Raw genomic sequence first — 15,999 nt, 5'->3', positions numbered from 1 at the left:
AAGAAGATTTGCATGCCCCAGGATTATTATCCGCCTTCCTTAAACGGCGCTCTTTACCAGATGGGTCTTCCGATTGTGAGGAGGGGGGTACTGTCAGACGCCGTCCCCGCGCCTCCACACTAAGCAGGGACGGACATCTGACTCTTTCTGAGCGTCCCGTTGCTAGGCAACGGAGACGCATCTTCCGGCGGCGGTGTGCGCATGCGCGCCCGTCGCCATGACAACAGGACGCGCTGCTGAAGCTTCCTGTCGGCGGCCAGCTGTCTGACCGCCGAATCACTGCCCACCAATGAGTGTGAAGGACTTCCTATATATATCCTGCTCTGACATCACTAGGATGCCAGAGCGACTAGTTATCTAGCCTCCAGCGTTCCAGCTATACCTTATTGTATATTATCTATTGATTCCTGTTACTGACCCGGCTTCCTGACCTCGCCTTTGGATTCTCCCTGTGTCCTGCCTTGTTACTTCGGTTTGACCTCGGCCTGCTGACTATCCTCTGCCTCCTGATTTGGTACCTTATCTGCCCGCTTGGTTCTGACTCGGCCTGTACGTCTACGGATTTGCCCTTACCTCGCAAGTAGCTACCTGGGAGGGCCGCGACCTGCACGTCGCTCGCCGCGAAGTCCAAACTCCCTTGCGGGGGTCCCTGGTGAATACCGGCGGCGTGTTAGACTCCGCGCCTCCTTGTGTAGCTGAGCCAATACTTGCAGGTACTAAAGTCACCTCTGTGACAGATATATGATCGATAGATAGATAGATAGATAGATAGATATGTGAGAGATAGGTAGATAGATATGTGAGAGATAGGTAGATAGATAGATATGAAATAGATAGATAGATATGAGATAGATATGAGATAGATAGATAGATAGATAGATAGATAGATAGATAGATAGATAGATAGATAGATAGATATGTGAGAGATAGGTAGATAGATAGATATGAGATAGATATGAGATAGATAGATATGAGATAGATAGAAATGAGATAGATAGATAGATAGATATAGATAGATAGATAGATAGATATACATGAGATAGATAGATAGATAGATAGATAGAGGTCACTTTGTGCTCTTGCTTTGTATTTCTTTCTATTATTGTACTACCAGTTTTCCTCTATGTGCAGAAAAAAACACTTTATGCAACTGCAAATTGACAGCACAGGATTCCTACAGGACAGATGCACCATATAAACAGGGCACTGTCAGTGTGAAATGCACAGTGATAAATATTTAATGCTCTTTTGTGCCCCATGGCTCTTTTTGTTGCTCCTGATACACTTCTCCGATTCCACAGAACAACTGATGAGCGCTGCTTTCTGCTGTCACACCTGCAACTATTTAAAGCACCTGCTTACTTTGCACTACTTACTTAAAGCAACAGCTAATCAGAGATTGAAATAACAACCTTGTGACAGACGACAAATATCACACATTAAATACAGACCCAAAAATACAAACTGCCTCATGCTTACGAAATACTAACATTCCCAAGCACATATGTATATTTAGACATTTAATTTAAAAAGAAAATGATCACGAGAAATAAGAAATATTTTTCTAAAGCACACCAGACTTTTTGTAAGTAACCTATTAAAGGTCAACCTCGTAAACACAAAATAACCAATAAAATATCCACTTACAAAACTAGTAACATTTAAATAGATTGTAAGGATTTGTATCCAACATTCAAAATTTGTCTGTGCATTTGGCAACTGTTTAAAACATAGGACTGTCCCTGGAAAATAGGGGCAGATGTAATTACATTTAAAAAGCACACCTTCCATTCTTTGTACTTAATTGTCTATTTATATGATGTTACAGCAATTATTTGTCACATATCTATACCATAGGCTTACAATCACTTAAATATTGCAGCGGTCCTTATGCTGTTCAGGAATTATGCATCACAGTTAAAGCATCTGACTCATGAAGTCTTGCCTGCAGTTTAGGACTCTGACGGCCAGAGCCGCCTGAACGGCATAAGGACTGCTGCAATATTTGAGTGAACGTAACCCCAAAAGCTCTATGTTGTACAATTTATATTTGGCGCATGGATCATATTTAATACGATCGCACAGTGGAAACTGTGGAATGGTCTTCAACGTTATATTACAATCAGTCCAAGATTATGGTATAAAGTACTGTCCATGAATTTTTCTCCTTTTTCCTACATATGCACTATAGGAATTTTTGTATACAATACACTATATAATCATAACGGGTCTGGATCAAATGATACAATAATCATGATTTATTATTATTTTTATATTGAATGTTGTATTTATATTGACTGTTTTTTTAGATCAGAATAAATTTTATGATATGTTATAATAGTTCTACGGTGGTATTTTTACCTTAGATAGGATCTATTTGCGCTCTCTTTTATAATTGTTTTACATATCTGTGACTGGCCAGGCAAAGCGTTAAGTTAAGCCTTACCGATCTGGCCAATATGAATATAGCTCAGCTCTCGCCGGAAATATTTTAGTGATAGTTACTACTTCTGCCTCACAGCACTGAGGTGGAGTTTGTATTTCCTCCCCGTGTTTGCGTGGGTTTCCTCTGGGTGCTCCGGTTTCCGGCCACACTCCAAAAACATACTGGTAGATTAATTGGCTGCCGACAAAGTTAACACTATTATGTGTGTGTATGTTAGTGAATTTAGACTGTAAGCTCCAATGGGGCAGGTACCGATGTGAGTGACAAATATTCTATGTACAGCGCTGCAGAATTGTAGGCGCTATATAAATAAATGTTGATGATGATGATAGATCATAGTGATAGGTGGCTTTCTATTGCTACGATAAGTGAAGATAGAAAACCAGCTCTATTGACAGTTGTTAATAAATAGGCCCATTAGTGAGATGAAACATACATTAATGGTGCCATTCAAACACTAACCACATAAACTAAGCTTCTACTCAACACAGCTAAACAAAAAATCTAAGCCTTAGGGTCAACTCAAGAGCCACAAATTGTAATGCGTTATAAAATATCCACATAAAGTCATCTTAATAGCTCAAATAATGTATGAAGCTCTCCAGCAACAGCAAAACCATTTCATGTCATATACTTGTTTTTTGAAACTTAAGGATGTACTGCCCAGTATCACCTCTAAGCTGAGGTACCTGGAAATGAACAAGGTACAAGGTTTTCCTACTGAGAAGCCGATTTTGAAGTGCAGAATTTGCTTCTCTGCGCTACCCTGAACAATGGTATACAACATTGTCCAGCAATACTTCAATATAGTTAAATATAACAAAGATAATTAGATATAATTTCAATTAAAATATCTTGACATGATGGCATCATAAATGAAACATGGTCACCACAAAGAATAGAAGAGACAGACTACTATAAACAACTTTAGTGTTCTGTTCCTTAAGTTGGCCACAAATGGGCTAATCCTGCTCCTCAATCGGAGATATGAATAAACGGATCATCAAACAATTTGGGCCCGAGAGCAAAGCATAAAAAATGAGTAACTTTGCACCTGGGCAAAACCATGTTACATTGGAGGGGAAGGTAAATTTAAAATATGGGGACAGAATAATTGTTGTGGTAGGGCACATCCTAGATCAACTTTAAATTTTAGTGTAAAAACGCAGCTATCAATTATTTGTGTATTACATAAAAAAATAGCCAGTATTTATCTTATGAGCAAAATAATAAACTAATTTGCACCCCTTGCTTTATAACATGGTTTGTCCTAGAGAACATTTACTTCTTTTTTTGATGACTCAGGCCCAAAATCGGCAGATAAGTTCCTTAATGACTTAGGCCCGTAAGTTTAAATTGGCTAGCTAAGCTTCCAAGGTGAAATAAGCATTCACATTGTTTACAGTAAGGAGATCATAGTACTTGCCATTGTTACATCATCGACTTCTAACTAGAATATCAGACCTAGGTATGAGATAAGTGTGCCAATCGGCCTTATGCTTTCCAACATAGCAAGCCATGCAACTGTCATCTACCATGGGCGCACACAGGGGGGGTTTCTGGTTCTTCACAAACCCCTCCCCTCCGCGAAGATCGGGGGCTAAACAGTGCCCCTACATAGTAATGTACAGCAGCCACGGCGCTGTCAAAGAAGCGTCCACGGCATTGTACTATAAAACAGTATCACCGTGGTTGCTTTTATGACAGCGCCGTGGCTGCTGTGTAATAGTGCCGCCGAAATAGAGCTGCTGCACATGCGCAGCATCTCTCTCTTTTTTTTTGGGGCGGGGGGAGAAGAGAGAGCGCCCCTGTCTACATATCTCTGTAAAGGTATAATTTAGAGAGGAATAGTGAGAATAAGCTCCTGTTACTCAGCTTATTGATCACACAGTTCACCGTGCCACACCCCCATAGTGTAATAATGAAGTGGGCTGGGCTATTAAGACATGGTTAGGCTCCTCCTCCACAGCTCAGAACATGCAATATGACCAAATCCTTTGTGCTCCATCTGTAGGTCTATATTAACAGCCAAACACACCTGAACATGACACAAGTGTTCTACACGTTGGATAATGACCTTTGTTTCACAAAGCGCCGCTCTATGCAATGATGGACATAGTTGGGGGGGCTGTAATGGTGGCAGGAGCACCGAGTGAACCTGACCTGCTCAAGACATAAAAAAACTGAAGACCTTGCACATGCAATGTTCTAAAATGGGACAACATGGACATCACTGGCATGAATAGAAGTGTAATAAGTGCTGAAAACAGAGTGTAACTTGACTAGAAGTGAGCATTCTGCTCCACAAGTGTTCCTTTCATTACGTTAACATATATAAAAATGGGACCTTGCTGTCCCAAACCCTGGACCAATAGTAATATTAAATTCCAAAAGCATTACAGCGTTGTCCTATGTTGCTAGACGCTATATAGGTGCTGCCACAAGGTTCAGAGGCAGAGAGAGCACTTTGAGAAATAAGCTGACTGTTAAGAATTGCAATCTGTATTTCTTGTAGACACAAGCCTCTGCATTTTTCTGCACTTCCTGGAAATGCTTTCTAATAATGTCTAACTTGTCACAGGCGGCTATATAAATCTCTCCGAGGGAACGTGATGTTTAAAGGAAGCATATAAAACACACAGATTAAAAAAAAATGTATGAAAATCCCCCGAGTTTATTCACAGTGCTCCCAGAAGCATTCAGAAGATATTGATTTTGTTTTTAAAATGAAATATGCAAAAATACAGCAACTTTTCACACCCAAAGTTCCTGATGTTTCACCCAATCCAAGAGAACTGACTGCTTGCCCTCGTGTGACAGTGTGAAGTTTGGTGCTTGTTTCTACTCTAGCAGAGGGACCCTATGCTCATTAACAACCTGTTTTAGGGACACCAGTTAAGGTTGTATAGCACTGATGCTGGTAATGGATTTTAAGGGGAGGAGTGGGGAGCTCACTTTAAAAAAAAAGAAAAAAAGTAACTAATGAATTATACCATTCATTGCAATAGCCTATTCATTTCAATGGGGATTCTCCATGCTGGCATAACCATTGAAATGAATGGGCTATTGATCTGAAGGGAGAAAAGCACTGTACCACTTGTGCATGGACACATTTGCCTACCCTTGCAAAACACATCCATCATATATCAACCATAGGTATAACACATAAGAACAACATATCAAATGCCTAAGTATACCTATGTGTTTTCAAATGCGATTTTCACGTTTTTTTTTTAGCACAAATACAACGCCAATCAGCATCTGGTGCATCTACAAGGACCATTCAGTGATATCGTTAACAGAACAGATAATGTGAACAATGCTTAATCAAGATGGTACTAAAAACATTATTATTTTTTTTTAATACAAAATATACATTATCTATGGACTACAGTGAGATTGTGCTTAATTCCCAATTGTAAAGCATTATAGAATATGTTGGCGCTATATAAATAAATGTTGCTGATGATGATGATAAGGATGAATCCCACTGACCCTGAACATTTCTGTCACCTACAGTGTGTGGAACAGATTCAGCAGTGGTGGAACTACAATTGGTGCAGCAGGTGCACTAGTGAGCTGTGGTTCCCTCCTCCCCGCTTCCCTGCAGCGAAAGTAAGCCACAAATGAACACACGTGCAAAGGATCTGTGTGTACAACACTTTTTATGGTAGGAGTGAGAGATGGGAGGACACAGCTTGGTTGGACAAGAATGTGGAGTTGGGCATGGTGCTATTTGCTGTGGATCTGGGCAATATTCATTTTCACTGAAGTCACACGTTTTTGTAAGTGTGAGACTCCCACACAAAGTGAGACAGGTGTCAGTTATTTTTTTTACAATTGTATTAATGTATTTTTTAGTTAACAGTAAACGTTACAAGTGATCTGTCTCTGCTGAGCACTGGGAAGAATTGAATCAAGTTTGCACTGCTGTAAACCAGGTGACCCATAGACACTCCCTGCTGACCGCAGAATTCCATCACTGGGTTTCTATGGGATCCCCCATGTACAAGTACTGATTTGGAGAACATTACTCTCATATTAACCGCTGTGTTTTACTGACTGGGTACCTGGGTACAGAAACTACTGATTTCCTGGCACCCCATTAGACCATACTTACCCACTTTTAAAACCTCCCTAGAGAGGAGGTCATGTGACAAGTGTATGAGGGGACCGAAATTCACGCCATTGCATAGCGCGGGTGGAGCAATTGCACCATTAATCCACGCCTCCACCACGACCCGGGAGGATTCCTACTCTTCTGGCAGTTGAAGAGAACTACTGAAATTCAGGAGAGAGGGCATGTATGCATTAGACCTAAAGGCTGTCACAAACTCAAATGGTGTAAAAAAACAAAACCTGGTGGGACTGGCTGCAAGTTTACTTGTTTAAGTGAGAAATCACAAAGAATGTACCTGTATGTGTCTCATATAAAGCCATACTAAAATCCTGCAAAGGATTTCTGTCCCTGTTGTTCTTCATTATATTGGATCCGTCACATACACACAGTGTGGAGACAGCAACCACTATTCCTCTTCTGAATGCAATTATCAATATGTCTTTTTTTCTGCAAATTATAGAAGTAACAGTGCTCATGTCATCTACACAGACTGGTGGCAGACATTTAGGGGGAACTGTTCTGAGGAACATCGCGAAAGCGCATTTTTACCATTTACACAGTAAAATATCTGCTCATTTTTGTGAAAAAAATCTGCACAAGGTGTCTCGCGGCCGTTCTGGAGACCCCTCGCTTGGATTTTTTTAGAATTCAATCTCACACTTATTTAAGGAGTGTTAGCAAAGTTACACACACTTAAAGTAACTTTGACGCAAGTTGGAGTGTTCCGCATATTTATGATTGTTGCATTGCAGCAGATAACGTGGATATCTGCTGCTTTGCATTTTGCTTAGTTTTTGGGAGCAGTCACCATTCAATAGTATGGTGACTGCTCCCACTCGTAATCTAACAAGTTCCCCCAAAAAAATTTCCCGCTAACTTGTTATTCGATACCTATTCGATAACTTGTTATTCTAATGTACGCCAGCTGAAGAATTCAGCGGTGCTCTGAAGAGCAGAGCTGGACAGCGCGTGTGTGGGGAGGGATCATGTGATCCCTCCCTGTGCGCAGCCTCAAGATTTTCGAACTGCACATGCACAGTACCGGTAAGAAAAGGAATGAAGCAGACAAAGAGGAGATCCGGAGACAGTGCATTACGAAGAGGCGGAGTAAGTATTTTTTTTTTTATCACAGAAACAGCAGTTTATCGGAACTGCTGTTTCTGTGTTGCGTTCTTCATAAATTTGAGAAATAGTTCAATCCTTATCAATGCAATAAGGATTGAAAACTATTTTTCACTTTTTGAGAACATTGATAAATGTGCCCCTTAGTGTGAGCTGAACCAATGTTAATGAGAATGCAGCCAATCAATTCACTACGAACAAGTGACCTCACTGAGACACAGAACACTTTGTGATTGGTTTAAAATTGGCTTACAGCTTACATTAATGGCCGCTTCCAATGTATTTAGGTGACAGGTACTAGCACAGTCTAAAGACTTCCATTTCTCTAACGACCACACAGTCACACTGATTGGATCTTAATGCTTTCAATAAATCAGTGTGATTATTTAGAGGGGGGGGGGTGTAATGTAATATCTAGACAATTTGGTTGACACAAGAAAACTGGCTTAGAAAATCCACGCATGTGGCCAACATAAACTTGGAGGGTTGTATGGACACACACAAAAACACACATATATCACACACATACATATGCTTACTCTCTTTTTGTACCTTGGCTGCATAGAACGCAGTGCTTATTTTGGCCTTCAAAACCAGTGTTCCTGTTCTCTAGTATTTTACACTATGTCTTATGTAGTTGGGGATTAAATATGACGTTTAACAGATGTTGGTCATTATCTAGTACACCCTCCTATTTCTTCAAAATGATGTCATTTATTGGCTCTAAGTTTAGGTGCTAACCTACTGGACTCAGCAGCAGAAAATGTTTTAAACAAGAGTTTGATTGTAGCTAGAACCTGGATTGTAGCTTTTCAGAACTTTTTTCCTTGTAAAAATCTGTGAGCATTTTGTGATATTGTGGACCATTTACTTTTTGAGTTCAGTGACTAAGATTCTCTAACCCTTTTGTACTAGAGTGAGAAACTTGATATTAGAGTGCCAGTTGGTGTTTTATATGGAGACCATTAGGGAGGAAGATTTGGATTTCAGGCTCAAAAGTGCAACACTGGCACTCTAGATGATGTGTATTCAAGAGTGGGCGACAAGTCCCCTTTAAAAGTCCCAACAAAACAATAACTTACTAATTAAACCAGAGCAATGCTACAATAATATTTACACCTCTTAAAGTTATGCAGGTGGATATGGATCTTGGCCATATTAGCCCTGAAAGCAGGGGATGAGCAAATCTGTTGCTATTGTGACAAATTTTCTGCATACAATCACAGTATTTTGCATCTGATAATTGATTAGTTTTTCCATTAGTTGCAAAAAAAATATATCCTCAAGAAAATACCTCTCCACTCCCAGAGCCATCTTTTCCTGGTGTTACTAAGGCTGGGTACACACTACAGAAAATTTCTCCCATTGCAATATCCTTAATGATTTTACCACAAACTGAAAAAAAAAAAAAAAAGTCCTGTTCAGCAAGCAGATTCCTGTGTACACACTATACACGTTTTACCTTCAGATCTGTGCTCTTCATCTGTCATAACCATCGGCTGAAAAGATCGACACTCCATAGAGCTCTATGGACACTGCCGGTGTTGAGTGCGTACACACTGCAGAATCGGAACAACAACGTTCCATCATTGAACAAGATTATTAGTTCAGTTAAGAAATCAAATGAAACGATACAATTGTTCATCATTAGTGTACACACAAATGCGATATTGGGCTGAAACGTCGTTTATCGTGTGATTGACCTGATAATCGGGTGAAAACCCTGTATGTGCACCCAGCCTAATGTGAATTACCCAGGCATTTCTTAGAATTGTTTATCAGCTTTTGTTGTTTAAAGTTACACTTAATTTCACTGATTATATTTATTATGTATCAAGTCAAATATGAGGAGAAAAACATCGCATTTCTACTGTTTCCTCCACAATTGCCTTCAGATGGCTGCTTTACACGGCCTGGCCTTCTGTCAGGTGGAGGAGTCAGGGCGGAGCGAGGGCAGACACATGTGCTAATGATATAAATTACCCTGTTGCGTTTCACCCAGCTCTCTCTGCCCTGTCCCAAGCACCAAAATGCCCACTTACCTCTCAGATGCTGGTGGTCACCTAGACAAAATGCTTTATATATAATAAGTACATATTATGTTTGGACCCTAAAATGGTCATTGTCTAATGTCACAGTTAAAATATTTATTTGCCAGGAGAATAACCAGTGATCTATTCTGTGATTTACGCAAACACATATTTTGGAGCCTGTATGTGATTTCTGATCCAAGTTTAGTCAATGTAAAGTCACTTGGAAACACTTCAACTTCATTTAAAAGACTAGCTGCCAATGTTCATGATGAGGATGATTATAAAGTTGATAATGGTGGTGTTGATGATGAACTTGTGGTCGCACATTGTTTGTTGCACACAAGCGTCATGCTATGAGCAGTGAAAGGAACTCTCCCAATTGACTCATTAACATTTTTTTTTAAGTTCTAAAATGGTATTGACTTATTAGGCATTAAACTAAGCCAAGCGAAGACAATTCCAGAGTTGAATAAATATCCTGAACCCTCCATAACCTCGCCTACTCTCAGCAACCATGGACTCTTCTTAGCCTTTGACTGAGCACTTGAAAATAAAGATATTTTATTGTCAAGGCAAGATCCGGATGACTTAAAAAAATCTGTGATAGGACTGCTCATAAACTGGTCATATATACAAAGCAGAACCCACATGTCATTGCAAAGGACATCCAGAAAGGTTTAGCTGATACCTGAGTAGTCATTCACGGTACAAGGATGCTGCCCACAAATAGTCTGTATGGAACAGCTGTCAGAAGGAAGCCTATCCTACATAAACGTCAACGTCTGAAGTAGCAAACAATACTTAAATAAGTCCGAAAGTTTTTGGAACAAAGTGATGTGGACTATTTAAACAAATTTTATTTTTTAGCTACAGCTACAAAAGATACATTTGAATTAAACCAGGTGAAGAAATTTGAAGAAAAGGACATCTTGCCAAATGTTATGTATAGGGGGGACTTATTATGCTTCTGCATTGTGTGGTAGCCAGTAGCACAGGGAATAAAGTCTTTGTGGGAGGAAGGATGGATTCAACCTAATATCAACAGTCTTAGAAGCCAGTGACCCAGAGTCAGTGAAGAAACTGAAAAGACGTTGGATGTTGAGTCAGGACAACAATTTAAAGCAAAACTCATAATCAACCGTGAAGTAAATAGAGGAAAGAAAGATTAAGGTGAACCTGAACTTAAGAGATTTGCACAAATTTCAACTCTGAATAGATTGATTCACTCATCTGTACTCTAAACAATAATGTTATTTACTGGACATGTTAGTTGGGCAACAACTGTCTGCAAGTTGCTAAAGTAAAAATATGAAGGTGAGGCCCTTACTCCAGTATGATACATTTCCATTGCTATTTTTTTTAAGAATAGCCCCCTGACAATACATTTGTATTGTAAATAATTTGTATATAGGCTGTTATGAAAGCACTACTTCCTGTTGGCTCCTAAATTCAGGAGAACATCAACAACTTCAGCTTATATCTTTCCATTGGCATCTTCCTTAAAATATGCTATAATCAATCCCTTCTTCCCTTTCTAGCCACAACTCAGTCTCACTACTCCCCTTCTCATCCAAACTACTTGAAAAGCATAGTGATTTGGAGTTGTCGACCAATCTTTTCCCTAATTCCCCACTAGACCTTGTACAATTTGGTTTCTGCTCTCAATACTCCACAGACACGGAGCTTACTAAAAGTAGCCAATTATCTACTCATTACTAAATCCTACTTAATCTATCCTCAGCCTTTAATTATTCCCAGGTTACTTCAATCTCTCTCTTCTTTGGAAATTTATGGTCTTAGATCTTCTCCTATCTCTCTGAAAGGATCTTTCATGTGTCATATTCCAGCTCTACCTCCTCTCCTCTCCTCATCCCTTTCCCCCGTCCATTTAAAACAAGTTTTGTTCTTGGATCCCTCTTCTTTTCCATCTGTACAAATGGTAGCGGTCAACTCATTTGCTCCATCAGGTTTAAGCATCATCAATATGCTGATCTCTTCTCTCTCTCTCTCTAGACTGTGTTTCTCACTGCCTTCCTGCTGTCTACTCTTTCATGCCTTCTTGCCACTTAAAACCTTACTTGTTTTAAATCTAAATCTGTTTCTTTGTCTGACATAGAAATGACTGTGTATTACGTTCTAGTTTCTGCAATTCCCCAAGCCTGCTGCTTAGTGGCAATTTTTGTCTCAGCAATCTGAGTCGCTCCCCCATTCATGCCCTAGAAACTCCCTGCTGTCTTCTGCTAAAAAGAAACCTCTGACATCCGTCCCTCTCTCATGCATGATACAACTATATGATTTGTGCATGCTGAAATCATATCCCGACTAGACTATTGCAACACTCTCCTCTGTGATCTACCACTTATCAGAATGATGCCACTTCAGTATGCAGCACGGACTCATACACCTTTCCTTCAGCTCCTCAAGTGTTACTCCTCTACATCGGTCTCTATACTGGCTCCCTAATCAACAATTCCTTATATCTCATCAGTAATGTCTAGGTATTCCCCTAGACAGAAGCTCCACTCTACAAGTGATCACCTTTCTCTCTCACAGCTCAAGGTTTTCTCTCGTGCTGCAGCAATTTTCTTAAACCCTTTTCATCGTGCTACCACACACTGACAGTGTCTTAAAGCTTTTAAATGACCCTCAAAACTCATCTCTTCAGACAAGTGTGTAACCTGGCTCCATAATAACTTGCTGCACACACCTGATCTATCAGAACTTATCACACCACAATCTGATGGGACAATAAACATTCTATCATCATGTTCCTTCACCTCTTGGTTCTGTCCTTATTCCTAGAAGATAATGACCCAGAGTCAGTGAAGAAACTGAATCTGAAAAGAAGTTGGATAATGCATATATACTATATACTGTCAGTTTGTAATATAGACCAAAAGCACCATTATAAATAATGATGGTATTGTAAAGAGGATAATATAGGATAGAAATTATACCTTTAAAAGCACAATTGGTAAGAGAATGCCTGTGTATGTAAGGGAGGATGACGGTATAAAGGATATAGATTAAATTGAGACCACTGTATTGTGCGTCATAATCGTGATATTTTGAGAACTTATATTACCAACCAGGCCCAAATTTAAATTTAGGCAAATACTGAATATACGGCAATAAACAATGCTGCTAATCTAAACTATGTACAATTATGCTGTATAACAGAAGCACCCGTTATAATTGCTCCACTGTAGCAATTATAACAACCAATGAAGTCTTAAGCTTCCAAAGGTTTACCATCGAAATCCCAAAACATTTTAAATGTCATTTGCAGAATAGCAGCCACTAGGATAAGCATTGCCACACCGTAAAACGTTTATTATACCGTGTTTTACCAAATCGAAACAAATGATGCACCTTATCTCAACATACTCTTAGAGAACACAACTAAATATCATCACACTGAGGCAATCCTCCGGGAGCAATATAACCCGACATTTAAAAGTCTGCAAAAAGTGCAGGTTGTGGGAAATTTTACACTGCACCCCAACATGCAAATTTAACCAGACCCTAATAATCTTTATTCTGGTCATCAATGTAACTTTAATGGCATAGAGCCGCAGCAGGGCGCGCATGACAGCTTGACGTACTGCTGGAGTGAGTCACAGACACTTCTGGTTTCCTAGAAAGCAGAGATGAATGTAAAGGAGACTAGAAACATCTGCAGTGAAGTTACACAAAATGCATTACTCAGGAAAGAATAGCTGCCTGAATGTAACCATTTCCTTTTTTTATACAAATTTGCCCACCTTGAAAAACGTATATTGATGCTGGTAACCTAAAGCAGATGTAGGAGAATAAAGTCATTACTTGATGATTACATACAGAGGCTTTTATGATTACATGAAGCAAAAAGCAATAATGTGATAGAACTCAGAGCAACCAATCAGATAACTGTTTCTATTCGTCTAGTGTAGACTAATGGAAGCTAATATCTGATTGATTGTTGTGAGCTACAGCACAAACATTCTACTTGAACTATTTTTATTAAATAAGCATTATAGTACTAAAACTAGTACATTCTGAAATGTATCCCTAGATGGTTTCTATTACGATTATAATCACTATCTGAATGTAAAAATAACAAAAAATCTTATGGAAAACATAAAATCGTTTTAGATAACTGTTAATATACAGATATATATCTATTTCTGGCACACAGAATTTGTTTTACAGATAAGATTACACTTCATATGCATGCATCTTAACACCCACATTAAAAAACACGCCTTTAAAAACAACAAACCAGGACTGTAATTTGGCACTAAGAGGAAATTGTTGATGCTCGCTGTCGAAAAATTACATTGATTTCAATTATTTGGGAGCATTTTAAGCAAAACGACTTCAAATAATCTCTTTAATGCACTAAAACGACTTCAAATAATCTCTTTAATGCACTAATATTGAGAAAGCAATGTTGTCATTGATTTTACATTCTATATATTAACTATTTAACATTTTATACCGATAAATTTGTGGTAGGTGAACACCTATATTTTATATATATATATATATATATATATATATATATATATATACCATGTTACAATATTTTATTGTCAATGTACTACGAACGTTTTTATTATAATATTAATTTGTGATGAAATAAATCCTGTATATTGTAGGCAGTTAGAGAGTTCGATCTTGGTGATCCAGCCCATACCTTTAAGTGTTGAGGAATTTTGCCGAAAGTGAAACTGTTCAGCTAACCACAAGCCTGCTTTAATCATCTGTAAAGCCTCTTATGTCACGCTAAGCAGAGGTTTACTTATACAATAAAAGTGTGTGGTATAAAGGTTTTCATTTCCTTGGATTGTTCATTGGCTTGTGTTCAGTTAACCTAACAACCTAACATACCTCTCTCTATGAAGTCTTGCAATATTACGTTCAGACATTCAGATTTATAAAATATAAGAAAACTCTTCCCTTACATAGCTCACGATGAATATTAAATTAAAGTGTAGATTAGTCTTCTCGCAGCAACTTTAGGAGAATATGCGGTAATGTTATTGAAAAGCTAAATAACGTATTTACCTACTTGTTTTATTACACTGTGTTTTTGTTTTCATTTGTAGTCTATTCGTATATAACGAATGGTAATGGGGATCTTGAAAAACACACATCGTGAACGTTCTGAAATTAATTAATTGTAAAAGGATATAAAACCCTCAAGCAAATTGCAAAACATACACAGTGAATAATATATTATAGATATTCAACGGCAGGAAATGTGTTTCAGGCACACTACAAGTGGAGTTTCCAATAGGAGAAACTCCTTACAGAAATTATTCAAATTAATATACAAGAAATACTGAATAAAACAATAAAACCTGAATATTTAACACAAGTGTCGAAGCTGACAATGTCTATATTTGAAGAACAGAAAATACTAAAGCAACATTTAAAATCAATTTATTTACCTCCATCTTGTGTAACAAAAAGACTTCAATTATAAATAACTTAGATCCAATACAAAAAGATAAAACAATTCAAGTTTTAAATTGAAGAATACATGTATGTTTCAAACTAAAAAAACTGGCATTGCCTATTAAGTAATGAATGGTAAGACAAATATATCGGAGAAAATGGTAATTGACCTAATCTTTGAAGAAACGCATGAATGTAGAATAATAAAGCAAGTGTTTAGTTTGCATAAGTTTAACGATATGGGTAAAAGTTATATACATTTTTGGAACCAATAGCAATTCTTCACCTGTCTAAAAAAATAGACAAATTTGCTAAAAAGTAGCAAAACCAAACATATAAGCATAGAAAAACATAAATTAATATAATATTTCATACTTATTAAAACTACTAGGTTTTTTTTATTTTATTTTTTTAACTACAATATTTTTGTTATTTAACTATTGCTGTTCTAGTGTTAGTTTGTGCTACTGTGGCTTCTTAGCCTCTTTGTTCAAACTTTCAAAATCAGCAGACTCTTTCCTCCTGCAAAAGTGAGCAATATGTTTCCTATTGATATCATCTTGTGGGTGAAAGTAAAGAAACCCACAGCCACATATTAAATATATATCTCAACTTAAGACAGCAGAGAGGAAACATGATAAATAGCTTAAAAAAAACCAAAAAGGCACAAAGTGTTTCTGGATAAAACGTAAAAGGGCCAACATAAGAGGGTTTAAGTGTAAATAGAGTTTTTATTAACAGACAGAACATTTTAGAAAGCTGCATGCTCGTTTTTGAAGGTTATTTTAGTTTCTGAAAGAAATGGTGCTTGTGGGATCTCTCTGGCATGCAGATGG

General features: G+C 38.1%; 1 long non-coding RNA gene across 3 annotated transcripts in view; it reads right to left on the bottom strand.

The window, feature by feature from the left end:
* Window positions 1–15,999, bottom strand: part of LOC142139468 (uncharacterized) — a 353,675-nt gene that overhangs the window by 233,023 nt on the left and 104,653 nt on the right. The gene's annotated exons all lie outside the window — the stretch shown is intronic.

This window comes from Mixophyes fleayi, chromosome 2, assembly GCF_038048845.1.
Source record: "Mixophyes fleayi isolate aMixFle1 chromosome 2, aMixFle1.hap1, whole genome shotgun sequence".
NCBI classification, from domain to species: Eukaryota; Metazoa; Chordata; class Amphibia; order Anura; family Limnodynastidae; genus Mixophyes; species Mixophyes fleayi.
The sequence above is the reverse complement of the archived record's forward strand: the minus strand, read 5'-3'. Positions and strand labels throughout refer to the sequence as shown.